At 39.5% G+C, this 13,886-nt stretch overlaps 1 long non-coding RNA gene across 1 annotated transcript; it reads right to left on the bottom strand.

Annotated features, from left to right (window-relative positions):
* Positions 1-3,160: 3,160 nt before the first annotated feature.
* Positions 3,161-12,312, bottom strand: LOC148214221 (uncharacterized). Its single transcript, XR_015798552.1, has 3 exons — positions 12,226-12,312; positions 10,680-10,736; positions 3,161-3,681 (listed from the first exon to the last, which is right to left on the bottom strand). It is a non-coding gene; the product is annotated as an uncharacterized LOC148214221 (long non-coding RNA).
* Between the last annotated feature and the right edge of the window lie 1,574 nt (positions 12,313-13,886).

Genomic DNA, 13,886 nt, shown 5'->3' with positions numbered 1-13,886 from the left:
GTATTGTGGGACTTGTAGTTCCGAGACTTAGAAGGCGGGCTGAAAGCGCTCATCTTAGGTCTTACAGGAAATTGGGCTGTGTTAAAAGGCACCTTAAGTGGCACGCGATAGCTGTTATTCCGCCAGAGAAACGCGGGATGGGAACATGATTAGAAAGTAAGGTCAGCAATGAACAGGTTTAATTGTACCTCTCCAATAAGTTTGAATCCAAGTGAACCGAAATGGACGTGGTTGTGATTGGGTAATCCGGACCTGTGGAAGTGCAGCTCCCGGATTCCCAGCAGACCGTTCCGTGAATTTGGTGGACCGCACCTTAGGAAAAGCTGTGACTGGTGTCTAACGTATATGATTTGCCAATAGAGGCGAATATGTGTAGCTCAGGGTTTAACTGTGGCGTCCTTGGGGTTCTCTGGGCTTGGTTCTTTTCTTGCAAACGTTTCATTACCCGGCTAGGTAACGTCTTCGGTGCTGGAATGGGATGGGGTTTGCTCTCTGTTTATATACCGTGGCATGCCCTGCCAACAGACACACACAGATAAACAGCATCTACACACTATTCAAAAGAGACAATAGAAAAGAAAAAGACCAGAACATCTTGCCCGCAATCATCACCCAGATAAGCAGAGATTACCACCAGGCACACAAGCAAGCAATAAGCAATACCCTAATCAAGGAACTACCAGAGGAGCAAAACAAACCCCCCACCAACACTGGCAGGGCATGCCACTGTATATAAACAGAGAGCAAACCCCATCTCATTTTAGCATTGAAGATGTTACCTAGTCAAGTAATGAAACATTTGCAAGAAAAGAACCAAGCTCAGAGAACCCCAAGGACTCCACAGTATATGATTTGATCGATAACTATCCATTTGATTCCTGAAGTATTATCTGTTGGGGAGGGGTGGATGTAAACAGTGATCCCAATGAAACAATAACTCTGAAATGCACCATTGTGAAATGTCAATGCAAAGCTCAAACACACATTCACAAGCTGAGGATAACCTGTTTATGACAAAGTAGCTTCACAAGCTTGTGCCACGTTAAATCTATTAATTTATTTAACACCAGATAAAGCTCGTTTTTTAAAAGTTATTTGCTACATTCCTCTTTTATACACACACACATACACACACTTTGTTAGTGGACTGTTACTCTAATAAAATATGGCTTTATCCATGATATTTACAGAGAACGTGAGGACACTTCCATACAACCATTGTTTCTACACCCCAGTACCTCAAAAGCTGTGTATGTTATATTTTCTTGAGTTTCAGTGGTCAATCCTGTTCTTCTGAATGCTGCTTCTAAGCTTACAAAAATTACAATTGGTTTGCATTCTTGATGTTGTAGCTGAGTCCTTTCTAAAGAATTCTCTATTCTGGGGTGGATAACAGACAGCTGGAGATATCTACCACCCATTCAGGTTCCGCTACATCTTTACCTGTAGAATTTAGCTTGAGCAGTTTAGTTCACAGTTGTGTTTTTCTTTTCTTAGCTTGTCTTAGAAATGTGATTTTGATGGTGGTTATCAGCATCTCTATATGTTCTGAAGTCATGGTTTGTTCTAATTGCTCCTTGAAGCTATCATTTGTGTGCTGGTATTTATGAAGTCCAAAATAAGCATCAAGCAAACCCCACTCTTCCTCATGCTAACGTTACATAGCCTGATCATGAAAGGTCTGCAAAAGCAACGAAGCTCAGAAAGCAGCAAGTACTGAACAAAGTTCTCCTCATTCACTTCACATAAATGGAAGTAAAATAAATTCTTTGCATCCCATTCCCCATATCCTTTCTTCATGTTGCATGCCAGAAATTTCCAAACAGGTCTTATGAGAGGCAGCTATATTTTTCTAAGCTATAGATTTTTACTTTTTATGCACCGTACTTAATGAGTCCTGTCTGAAAATCCCACCATTCAAACCGATCGTCATGGGTTCTTTTTTAAACTGTACCCAATTAGATTAACCCAGACTCAAGAGATATACAAAAGCACTGGATCCTGGATAGATGGTTTCTTTATATCTCCCTATATAGTTTGGGGAGATGTCTTATTTTGTAAAAACAAACATAATAGTGATATGTGAGTGGTTCCTATATTCTATTGTTATCTCTATACTATTACTAGGATAATTACCATTACAATACAGTATACTATGACAAGGTTTTTACTATACACTAATTTTTTTCTTCCTAGCATTTTTCCCACAGGTGCAAGGTACACTTTTTTGGATCAACCGAATGTTGATCCATTGGTTGCAATAGGAATTGATCAACTGGCTTGTCATCCAAGCCTGGCATTGTGGGCTGAGAGAGAGTGACTAGCCCAAAGTCACCCAGCTGGCTTTCATGCCAAAGGCAGGACTAGAACTCACAGTCTCCTGGTTTCTAGCCTGGTGCCTTAACCACTAGACCAAACTGGCTCTCATACTTTATACTATTACTATTCAGTTACTATTACCTATTACTCTATTACCTATCACTCTATTACAATTACCTATATACTATGCTCTATACTATTACTAGTATGCATTAACATTTCTTTCTTAAGTCTGTTCTGCCTTAAGTCCCCTCTCTCTGAGATTTCTTCTTCTTTTTCTATTAATGGCCAGCATGTAAAGCTCTTACACCTTTTTTACATTGTGCTTTGTCTTGCTGGGCTGCTATACTTCTTTTCCTCTCTTTTGGAGTGTCCACTCTTTCTGAAGGAAAAACACCTTCTTTGGTTCAGCTGCTGTATTCTATTTGTTGGTGGCTGCAGAGCTCCAAAACACACATCTCCTCCCATCTCTCCCCCACACCTGTGCCAAGGTTGCAGCTTTACTGGCAACTCTGCTGTGCTGACGCTTGGGGAAAGGCTCAGATGGGAGGGAAAGAAGGCAGCATAGGTGCCTGTAATTTGGCTAAGCGACCTGCTCTTCCACAATGTTGTATGCCAAAAATTCCAAGCAGCTGCAAAGGTATCAAGCCATCTTTCCTCCTGAAAGAACTACAGCACCAAGGTGTCTGAAACCTCACTGAAGCACAAGAACTTGAAAGGTGATGTAGAGCTGAAGCTAGAGCAGTACAAGACCCTGTGAGGAAGTGACTGGAAAAAAATTTCAGGAGCATATTTCATTAATCTCAGTAGCATTTTCCATGATTTGGAATGTCTCCAGATAATGCTTTTATTATGTAATAGCCCTGCTTTGTTCATGGATTATAGAGAGGGGTCCAGATAATTTCATCTGTTTATATAATTATCTTGTATGTTCACTGCTTCTTATTTTTGAGCCCACAATATTTGTTTGTACATTAGATGTATAGGCCACCTTTTGTTTAAGAGTTTTGTTTAGGAGGTGGCATACAAAGCTCTTCCTCCTATCTTTTTCCCCACAACAATCCTATCAGGTTGGGCTGAGAGAGAGTGGCTGGTCCAAAATCATCCAAGGAGCTTCTGTGGTTGAGAATACAATAGAATTGTATAGAATCTTTGGAAGTTTACAAGAAACATGGACTGTTGGATGGTATTCTGAAAAGTTTGGTACATGTAGCTAATGTAAGTTTAGATAGTTCAGCAGCAGGATCATGTTCTATCCATTGATATTGACCAGTGTTCAAATATTATTTCAAGAAAGAGTCCTATCTATATGGCTGTCCATCCCACCTGGTCTGTAGGCTCCTCTTTATGTGTTCAGAATTCCTGGAAAACACAGAAAAGAACAAGATTGTTGAGTGAATAGCAGAAAATGATGCAATGTTCCTGGAGTATATACTGTTACCTGCCTCCCAAGTCATTTAAAGAAGGGGGTTCTTTTGAACACTCTTAAGATATTCCAGGGCACAGAGGGGCAAAACTCCTCTAACTTTAGTATCTTTATACAAAAGCTTTTAATGTAAGGATGAGGGGAAGAAACAGCCCTTTCTAAACTTATATGTTCTGGACCTCAGTATGCACTTGCAGTTTCGAAGGGTGCATTTTTCAAGCTACAAATTGATGATCTTCCACATCCATCATTTGTTCAAGTTTGTAAATACCCATTTGGGCTTGGTTTACTTATTTTAAACAATCTTCTTACACTGTATTCCCCATCCAATCTCATATGCTACATCATCTGTCTCCAATGCCCATTGCTCAGAATGGACTCATAACATCCCACAATGCAGTAGTAGCGGTTCAAGTCCATCGTTCTGCAGTACATAAGCACAGTTTTTAAATATGTTGTTTTATAAACATCCTCATCTTTTTTCTTGGCTGGGTCAATCTGGCAGTGGGAAAACTGCAGTGCTGTTTCATTTTCTCTTTCAAAGCCAAATGTATGTTCGGCTTGGCTTTCTTCTAGGTTTGTGATTGTTTTATCAGAGCTCTTCTGAGTATCAAAGCGTGTATGTTTATATTACAGACTATACAACAGGAAACCTCCCACAGCCCCTCAACACCCCACTTCCTGTTTAACTATCACACATGTGGCAGAGAGAAGGTATTGCTCCAGCCAGTGATAGTGCTGAAACATGGAAACGTAAACAACTATCAGAGAAAGCTGTTGTTCTGGGTGGATTTAAATTGCAACACCATTCCAAGCAACATAGATTTTGTGGCAGCAAGAACATTAGGAAGCTTGAACTTTGAAAAATAAGTTGGAACATAGGAAGTGCTGCTTTAAAAAACAACAGCATCGGAGAACTACCTTTCTTGACAGTCAACAATAAGGTAGGAAGTTGCTCAGTTTCTTTAACTTGTAAACAGCAAAACACTTGAGTGCATGTTCCAAGAAATTAGAAAGCATAGATTCATTCAAAAAGGAATACACAATTTTTATATTTAGATCTGACACTGGCTGGTCCTAGATATATATATATATGATTAGGTTGGAGCCACGTCATATAGGAGAACCACTGAAATGTGGTATGACTTAAATTAGTCATTGTAATATTAAGTCATCAGTAATTTAAATCCCATTAATTTTGGTAGGCTTACTCTTAAGTATGATTAAGTTTAGAGGCAACTCATAATCAATTGTATCTTAAACGAATACCAGACTAAAGTGCTTGGATATACTATTCTCATGGACCTATTGGTATTCTCTTATGTCTGTGTTTGTTCCCTCCTGCATGTAAAATATTTATTAATATTTTGTGAAATATTTTAGAAAAAGAAAGCTTTTGCATTTTCAACAGTTGGGTATAAGAAATGGAATTATCCATAATGGTATTTGCATGAAAAATACAGATAATTTGAAAAGGATGACATGCCCATTCTTTTTAGACTTCAAAATTCTGGTTTATGTATACAGGGCATTATTTACACAGCATGCATACATACACACAGATAATTTTGTATTTTATCATTGATTTTTGAGTAAAAATACGAAACTCCTAAATCCTGCTGAATAGCATACTGCTGTCTGCTTGGACCTAGTCTGTTGGTATCCCTTCTGATCAAACATTTGTGTTTGTTGGGCTGGTGGAATAAAGCTGAAAAGAGTTATTGCTTGTAGTTTTTCTATATGATTTTGCTGTGAAAGAAGAGGTTGCTTGGAGATAGAGCCTGATGGAGATTTCTTGTGCTGTTAGGAACTGTTGCAAAGAAAGGGTCCAGGACCTTGCAACGTGATGTTGGTGAAAGAATTTTAAGAAATAGCCTATGTTCCCTTTCTATCCCAAATAGTTAAATACAATTTCATTGTGAATGTGTGGCAGGTTTGTGGGAGAGTCATTTGCCTATCTGGAGTTTTCTGTCTCAGCGATGGAATTCATAACCTTTTATCTGTTGTGCTTCTGAATTTTTCTCCTTTTAGAAGGTGCTTAGAAATTTATCTCCAGATTAATCTTGACCAGGCATCCTGACCTTTAAGAACTTAATGGCACTTAAAATTATTCTTCCTTTCTCTTCCTATCCATTCTTCTTTTTCTGTTAAGGTGGAAAATTTAAACTTGCTGTCACAACTTTGAATAGGACCTGAGAGTCTTGATGTCCATTTCACTGTCTTTCAGTAGCTTCTCTACAATATTCCCATAAAGGGAGCTCAAATTAAGATGTTATCACCCAGTATGTGAGTTACTAGAAACATTGTGTGCAGTTCATATTGTCTGATTTGATTTCATGGTAAGTGCCTCATTTCATGCGTCAGAAGGGTGAACTGTGGAGAAAACTGTGTTCAATACATTACAGCTGTGTGTGTTTTTCTGCCTGAATCTTGGCTGGGTTTTTAAATTTAATATTAAATACTATAGCAAGAATGTTCATGCAGAATGCCTACTTATCAACAGTTATTAGCACTTTTGGTGAGTGATTTCCTTTTCTCATATTATTTAGAACAATAATTTTCAGCATTTTCATCTCTGGGATTCAGTTTTAAATAACTTGTAGCACAAGGTCTATTCATACAGCTCATACTACACGTATTTACTAGAATCTTCTTTGTTCTATAGGATATAGCCCCCCCCCAAAGCATGCTCTGTGTGTTCTAATCATATTCATTAACTCACTGCTATATCCACTTATTTGGGACAGGTTTTTTTTTTACTTCTGAGTAGACATAGTGATCAAGTAACAGACATGCTGAGGACTGCTTACAGCAGGAGCATGCAATTATTTAAGGTTTACAGAACAAACTCAGTGGGATATCAGATCATACTCCAAAAGGCAGGCAGAGCCAGGATAAAGGACACAGGTAAGAGAAGAAATAAATTTTAATTGAATTAATTTACATTAATTAATTAAACATAGCAGATAGTATTAACCCCAATGAATTTAATAATTTTCCTTTTCTATCACATAAACTTTTTAATTTCTGGGCCTTACGGGAGTTGTGCTGGGCCAAACTGAAGGCTTCAGTGAGTCACATGTGGCCCTAAGCTGTTCAAGTGTGTGTCTCCGGATTAAAGAACCAAGCCAGAAGGAGGAAGTTCATAATTAAAAACAAGATAGTCTACACCAGTGTTTCTTAAACTTTTTTCTCTCAGGACCCCTTCCCACTTTAAAAAAGTATGGAGGACCCCAAAAGAGCATTGGTTTGTATGGGTTATATTTATCAATATATACCATATTAAAATTGATGCATTTGCTGCCACTACTGCTTCTCATGATTGTTTGATGGCATTTTAATATTGTATTATTTTTCAACATAGGCTGGAAAATAATTTTGATTCTGAGGACCCTTGATAGGATCTTGGGGGACCCCCGGGGTCCTAGGACGACATGTTAAGAAACAATGGTCTATGCCATTTTGCCAGATGATATGAAATAGGTTGCCATTGCAAGTGCATTTAAAAGAGAGAGGTTCCTCTATGTTTTTGTTTATTTTATTTTTATACTGGTGTTCTTCATGAAGAAAGCCAGAGAGGTGTACAAAAGAATAACAAAAGCTCTCTTCAAGAAAACAATAAAACTACCAATCCCAGTGAAGACAGTAAACATAAACAAGCAAAACATAGGGTCATGAGGGAGGAGAATTCCCAAAACAAAATGCTTAAGGAGAGAAGTTGTAATTTGCCCAACAGGTAGGCAATTGGGAACCTGAGCAGTTCCCTGGAAAACAGAAATAATAATAATATGGGGAGGTCCCTACTATTTTCATAAGTAGAGAAAATCAACCTGGAGAATTTTTCTATCAGCCTTGTAAGAAGGACTGCATTAAATTCTCTGGTAAATTCAGTTATGAAACTAAAGAAAGGCATTTTCAGAGAAAATTGATAGAATCTACAATTCAGGCAGTTTGCATCCAGGTTTATCCATAAGTAAGGTTAGTAGCAACCCTGCTGGCACTTAAAATATTAAAAGTAAATTCAGAATAATAGAATAATGAATTAACCAAGCACATTTTTTAAAGAAGCTTTGTGTATTTTTATTGGTAGCTCGTAGTTGAAAATATGAAGGTTTTCTCATGCTCAGTCTTTAAGCAAACAAGGTATTAAGCAGTGAAGCAACAGCTTCAACCCTTTCAGAAAAGGTGGGGTGGGAAAAGGGAAGATTACCTGCTTCAGAGTGGGAGGTGGAGAAAAGAAGAAAGTGGGCGTGTGGACAGAGCACACTTGTGCTGAAGTACTCACTCAGGCTGCCTCTTGGATTACCACATTAAACCAGCTGTCTGGGTCTGCCCTTAGCCTGGTCCTATGTGAATAGAACATAGCAAACTCCACAGTTCAACCCTGAGCTACACATATTTGCCTCTATTGGTAGAACATAGCAGACTTCACATACAGTACTGAATTAGCAGTCAACTCCCCGACATACAAAGAATCGTGTAATTTATAGATTAGAACAGAAATGCCATTGCTTTTTGGATTCACTATTAAAAACTGAGCTAACAAAGGAGAGCCATTATTGACAGGGATGGTTTATCTTTCCTACCCTTTACAAATATTTACCACTAGAGGGAAGTCTTGAAACAGAAAAGTGTTCCTCTGTTCACATTTTGATTCCGCCACAGGCCTTAAAAACTTCTGCCCCCTGAAAACTGTTTATAAATACTGTACATAGAATAGGTAGCAAGATCAAGTAAGTAGTTTGTATGCACAGATACAGCAAGAGATTATAGTTTTACATAACCAGACAGTACTTAACGTCATAAAGTGCTTAGTGGACAGTTGTGCATCCCAGTGAGCAGAGTAAAAACAGACATAAAACAAACAGAAGTTTCCAGTGAGTAACAACAAAACAGGATGGCCTCTGAATGTAGCGCTAAATGAAAGTCTAGAGCACTAAAGATTTACCCATTTATGGTATTTAAATCCCATAAAGATTGTTCTTAGTAACTTCTGTCTTACTGCTGTTCACATCTGCTTTTTGGTCTTATGTGAAAGGTGTTCTAGCACACTGCAGTTTCTTGTATCTCTACACTGTGCTCATACCACATATACAGGGGCATCCACCCAAGCGGGGTTGAAAAGGTCAAGATGGCATCTGCACCGATGCAATTGAAGCCCTGTTTTTTTGTCATGTTTGTTGCACAGTAATATATGTAAAAATGGGGCAGGTCTTTGATTGCACAAATGCCATCTTGACTTTTTTGACATACACACACACCCTTCCTTCTGTAGGAGGTACCCCTCCTCCTACACGCTTCTTTCAGAATGGATATTCCCTAGCATGTCTTCCTGATTCCATAATTTAGCATTTCTATCATCTTAACTAAGACTTTCATCCCACAGCCAGAGAAATTCACCTGGTAGCTTCTGAAGTCCAAGATATATCATGTGTTTCATAATCAGACAAGATCATCAATTCACTAATGATAAGTTGAGATATGTTAGAAGTAAATGTACACATTGATACTCTGATAGATTATACACAAGGAACACAGACAAAATGGTTAGCAACCTTGCCTGCATCTCATCCTTGGCCTATAGCTGAGTACCTTAAAGTTATAATCTGGTTTTAAAGTAGGGGTTTCCCTCTTAGCCCAAGTCAGTTTTTTTTTCTGTGGATACCATGTGGCACATTTCATTGATTTGTTGGCTGAAGCGGTCAGAGGCTGGGATCTGCCCAGCTCCTATTGGCCATTTTAGGCAGCTGTAAAACATGCCCCTTCCTTTCCAGTGACTGGTCACTGTCCTCCAGGGCCATTGTGGTTTGGGCTGCAGGAGAGACCAGACACCAGGTTTCCACCTGCAAAATGCCTGGATGATGGTTCGTATAGTGCATGTCAGTCTTGGATGGGCTCCTTTTGGACACAGGTTTAGCCCTCTTTTGAAAGGGCCTGTTTTTTTCCTGTTTCTTTGCACAAGCAGTTTTGTGTGGCTGTATTTTTAATGGTTTTTGTTGGTTGTATTATTTCTGAGGATTTGTGCAAAAAACTGTCACCCTGACTGGGCAAAAAAAAAAAAAGGGGGGGGACCAATGTCATAGAGCTGTTTGTTCAATGGACCTTGGTTATTTATGTCCCCCTTGGGGGAGGACACCATTTTGCCCCTCCATTCTGGTTCTGGCAGCACTAAATGTCAGAGTGATAATTGTTCTTATTACATGTGGACCATTCACAACTTGCAGTTCTGAAGTTTACTCCAGCACACCTGTCCTCCATGTCTGCCCCCTGACTGCTTCCAGGTAGACAGAGCTCACTCACTATTGACTATGCTTTCACTTGTCCTTCTTCATCATTCCTAGGCTATAGGTAGTTGTGACTTCTTTCTAAGCATAAGTCTGCAAGGAAGGTAATCCACAACATGCTAATAGAATAGCACACTCCATTGACAATCACTGGGATGACTCTTCCAATGTTCCCAGTGCTTCTTGCAATCCCTCCTTCATATCTATGACCTATTAGATGGGCTACTTTTGAACATGGGTTTAATACTCTTTCAGAACAGCACTACTGTATACATTTTTCAGAAATAGCCCAGCTGCCAGGTAAGAAAAGGGCTAGCATAGACAGGTAGCTAAACTTGTTGTTCCACCCACCCACCTGTACTCATTTAAGCCACCTCACACACATTATGGGGACAGATGTGTTTTTTAATACCAGAAGATGTAGTAGAAAAGGCAGGCTCCAGGGAAATCCATCAATCCCTTTTCTTAATTTGGTCTGCAGTAAATAAGTAAGGACAGCACTTGTGCCAGAATAGAGATTGGCAATGGGGACAGCACAATTTATGCCAGCAAATTTTTCTGCCAGATCCAGGACAGGTGGATAGCATTTTAATCCAGCTATGAGGAAAACCCTGTTATTTCATGTCTGGTCAAACAAATATGTGACTCACCTTTTCTACAGAAAGCCCCAAATCTCAGATGTCTGGGTAATAATTGGTAGCTGTGCTCTGTGGGAAGAATAGTAGCTTTTTATCCTCTCTCTTCTTTGGGGATTTAAAGGTGATAATCTGTTATATCATTTACATGTGCAATGACATTCTCACCCACTCAGATGCATAGTAGTGGATAAGAAGAAGGGGAAAAGAAGATTAGTGTTAGTCAAGAAATATATTTGAAAGACAAGCTGACATGGTGAAGTTCTTTACATGTCAATGAATGTAATGCTACTGGCCACTTAAAATGATCTACCCTAGATATCAGATTAAAATTTACACACCAACAATTACTTTGGAGAGTCCATACAGGCTGCTCCAGAAAGGCATGTGATCAGCACCCAAAAAGTGGCTTCATTTGCCTGTCAAGGAGTTTGGGATTTGGAGGTTACAAATTCCAGTGAATTCATGCTCATAACATTAGCCTAACATCTGCTTCATGCAATCTGTCATTTACAGAATTAAATCATCATCATCATCATCATCATCATCATCATCATCATCATCTTTTTATAGTTATCAGAGCATAGCAAATGCAGAAAAAGATTCTGGGGTTTGAGAAACTAAATTGATTAACTACTGGCCCAGTTCCTGCTTTGGAACATTTTTGATGTCTTTCCTCGGGAGCTGTGGGATCTGGCAGTTTCCCACTGATAGGAGTTCCAGCCTTGTTCTGCCGCCTGCCTCCTGGAGTTTCCCCCTCCTTGCCCTATCCCTCACTTTGCACTGGCAACTGAAAGGATGAGGTTTTTAGCTCCGTTTCCCATAATCCCCCCTTTTTTTTCCCTCACAGTGATGGAAATGCAGTGAGGAAATAAAGTGGTGCTGGGGCTCCTATTTTCCCACTCTCCCGATGGCCATCTGGATGCCCTTTGCTTTTCCCCCTTTCTCCTCTGTCCGGTCCCCGGGGAACAGCTATGAGAACCTTGCACAGTGTTCAGGTGGGTGAAGCAGGTAAGAAGAGCCAACTCTGTGCAAGTGACCTTACGAATAGGCCTGTGGTTTCCTCCCTCTGCTGTAGGATGCATATAGAGAATTAAACGGGCATCTTGATTTAAAGGCCAAAGCAGTATTGCCTTTTGCTGAAGTGCGGAAAGGAGGGAGGTATCCTCTGCATCGTCACAGAAGAAATGATGGGTGGGGAGCTAGCTCCCTGCAGTGCTCTTGCATTGCTTGTGAAAGCTTTGCAAATAATAAGGTGCTGCAAGGCTACAGCTTTGCTCCCACAACCTGTATTGACATGCCTTTCTTTCTCAAAAAGGGTCACTTATCTTTGCATTTTACCACATTTGGGTTTCTCACAATGATCTTCAGCAAATCTACGACAAAGCATTCAGGAAACCGCAGAAAGGGTGGAGCACCGGCAGGGTGTGTGTTCCTTGTTGGGAGGGGGGAATCCTCCTTCCCAACGGCACGGCATGCAACCAAAGCCTGTCCCGTAATGCAGAAGAAAAGAGAAACTTCGGTGCTTCCAAATGAGCAGTTAGCCTGAAACAGAGCTTACCGTACTTCGAGAACCCAGATAACATCACTGTTGCTAACCAGTCTAATTCCAGCTCAGAGTGCCACGGAGACTTTATAAGGCTGTCTTGGAAGTGCAGTATTTTTTGCCTTGCCCTTTCCTTTTGAAATGGCTCTTTGCCTGCTCTTTGCTCTCTCGCGTGTGGCCACTGCATACTTGAATTCCCCTTCATCAGTTTCTATTTCTGGCATCTCAGTGAAGATTTTAATAATTAAATTATTCCTTAGAGTCAGACCAGTTTCTCCTCACTTTTGTTTAATCATGTATTTAGGAGTGTAATTTTACAGTTGCAGAAATGACAAGCAATAAAAGGCAATTCTTGCAGCAAAGCAGAAACGAGCCATTCTGTTTCTGCTGGGTCAGAACTAATTAGTTAATTAATGATATCATTTGATGCATGTTGATCCTGAAGGAAACTCCTTAGTGGGGCCTACCCTCAAAGGTCGCCAGGGTTTGAGCTGAACCCAAAGGAGAGTTTACTTTTCACTCCCAAGCTAGTGGGCATAGGATTTAAACCTCTGCACCAGTTCAGAAATAGCTATTGTATTACTGTAGCTATTATGAGTGAACAAAAAGAAGCAACTATTAATTTGCTTAAAAGACAGAAGCAAGGAGAAAGCTACTGAGGGATTGCTACAAGCAGAAATGGATGTTTCCATATATTTCTAAGTAGATCTTATTCGTAAGAAAAAAAAATGCTGGATTTTTATCAGGAAAATAAGTGTTACGTAGAACCATGATTTTAATTCAGCTTCCAGAAGATTATAGAAAAGCAACACTTTGGTAACAGCAAAGAATCTAATGGTAAATCAACTCTAGTGAACAAAAATGTGGGGGTCCTTCAGTCCTGCTAACCAAAAGTTCTGTTCCTAACTACAATGATACCAAAATGACAAAATGCATATATCGAGGCATCACAGTACAAGTCCCACCTTTTCACACTTGTGTTACAATGCACTATGCAAGTATGTAAGGGCCAGCTTGTGTTGCAGTTTCACGATCCCTGTGTTTTGTCACTTGCCTCTCCTGCTGTTACCTTTACTGTTAATCTTTCTTGTTGGATACCGAGGCTGGAAAAATCTTTATTTCTTCAGTGAAACAAAACAAGTGCTGTTGACCTGCACTTAATAAGATAAAAATGAATTCTCAAATACAGGTTTTTTTAAAATTGTGATTTTAAAGTTAGTCTTGAGATTTAAGCAGTGTAATGCAAATTTGTTTTCAAAGACTATGCTTTTCTAATTTTCATTTGGAATGAAAAGCTATCTTTGAGTCAGAATAAGTTTGTCTACTCTGCTTGGCACCATGTCTGAAACTAGAGTCTCATGTTAGGTCTTTTCCAGTCACACTCCTTTTAACAGAAGATGATACAAGAAATCTGAAAACTTGTGTAGCAGCACAGCTAAGCCCATATAGTAAAAAGCTGGAGGTTTCAACCATCCTCTCCCAAACGTCCTCTGAGTTAACACACCATAGCTCTGACACCATCTATCTTCTAGAAAGCAGGCAAGCTGATGTGTCCTCTCCCCTTACCCCAGTGTGTGTCAGAGATATAATTCTTAGAACCGATATTGCTTTCTGGCAAATTAAAAGGAAAAAAAGTAATAAAATAAATTCTATACAGTAATGCCATTTCCTGGCAT

This window comes from Python bivittatus, unplaced genomic scaffold, assembly GCF_059951505.1.
Source record: "Python bivittatus isolate LINGU-HERP-01145 unplaced genomic scaffold, Pbiv_v1 ctg000700_np1212, whole genome shotgun sequence".
NCBI classification, from domain to species: domain Eukaryota; kingdom Metazoa; phylum Chordata; class Lepidosauria; order Squamata; family Pythonidae; genus Python; species Python bivittatus.
Note: the sequence above shows the minus strand (reverse complement) of the source record. Positions and strands in the feature narration are given on the sequence as shown.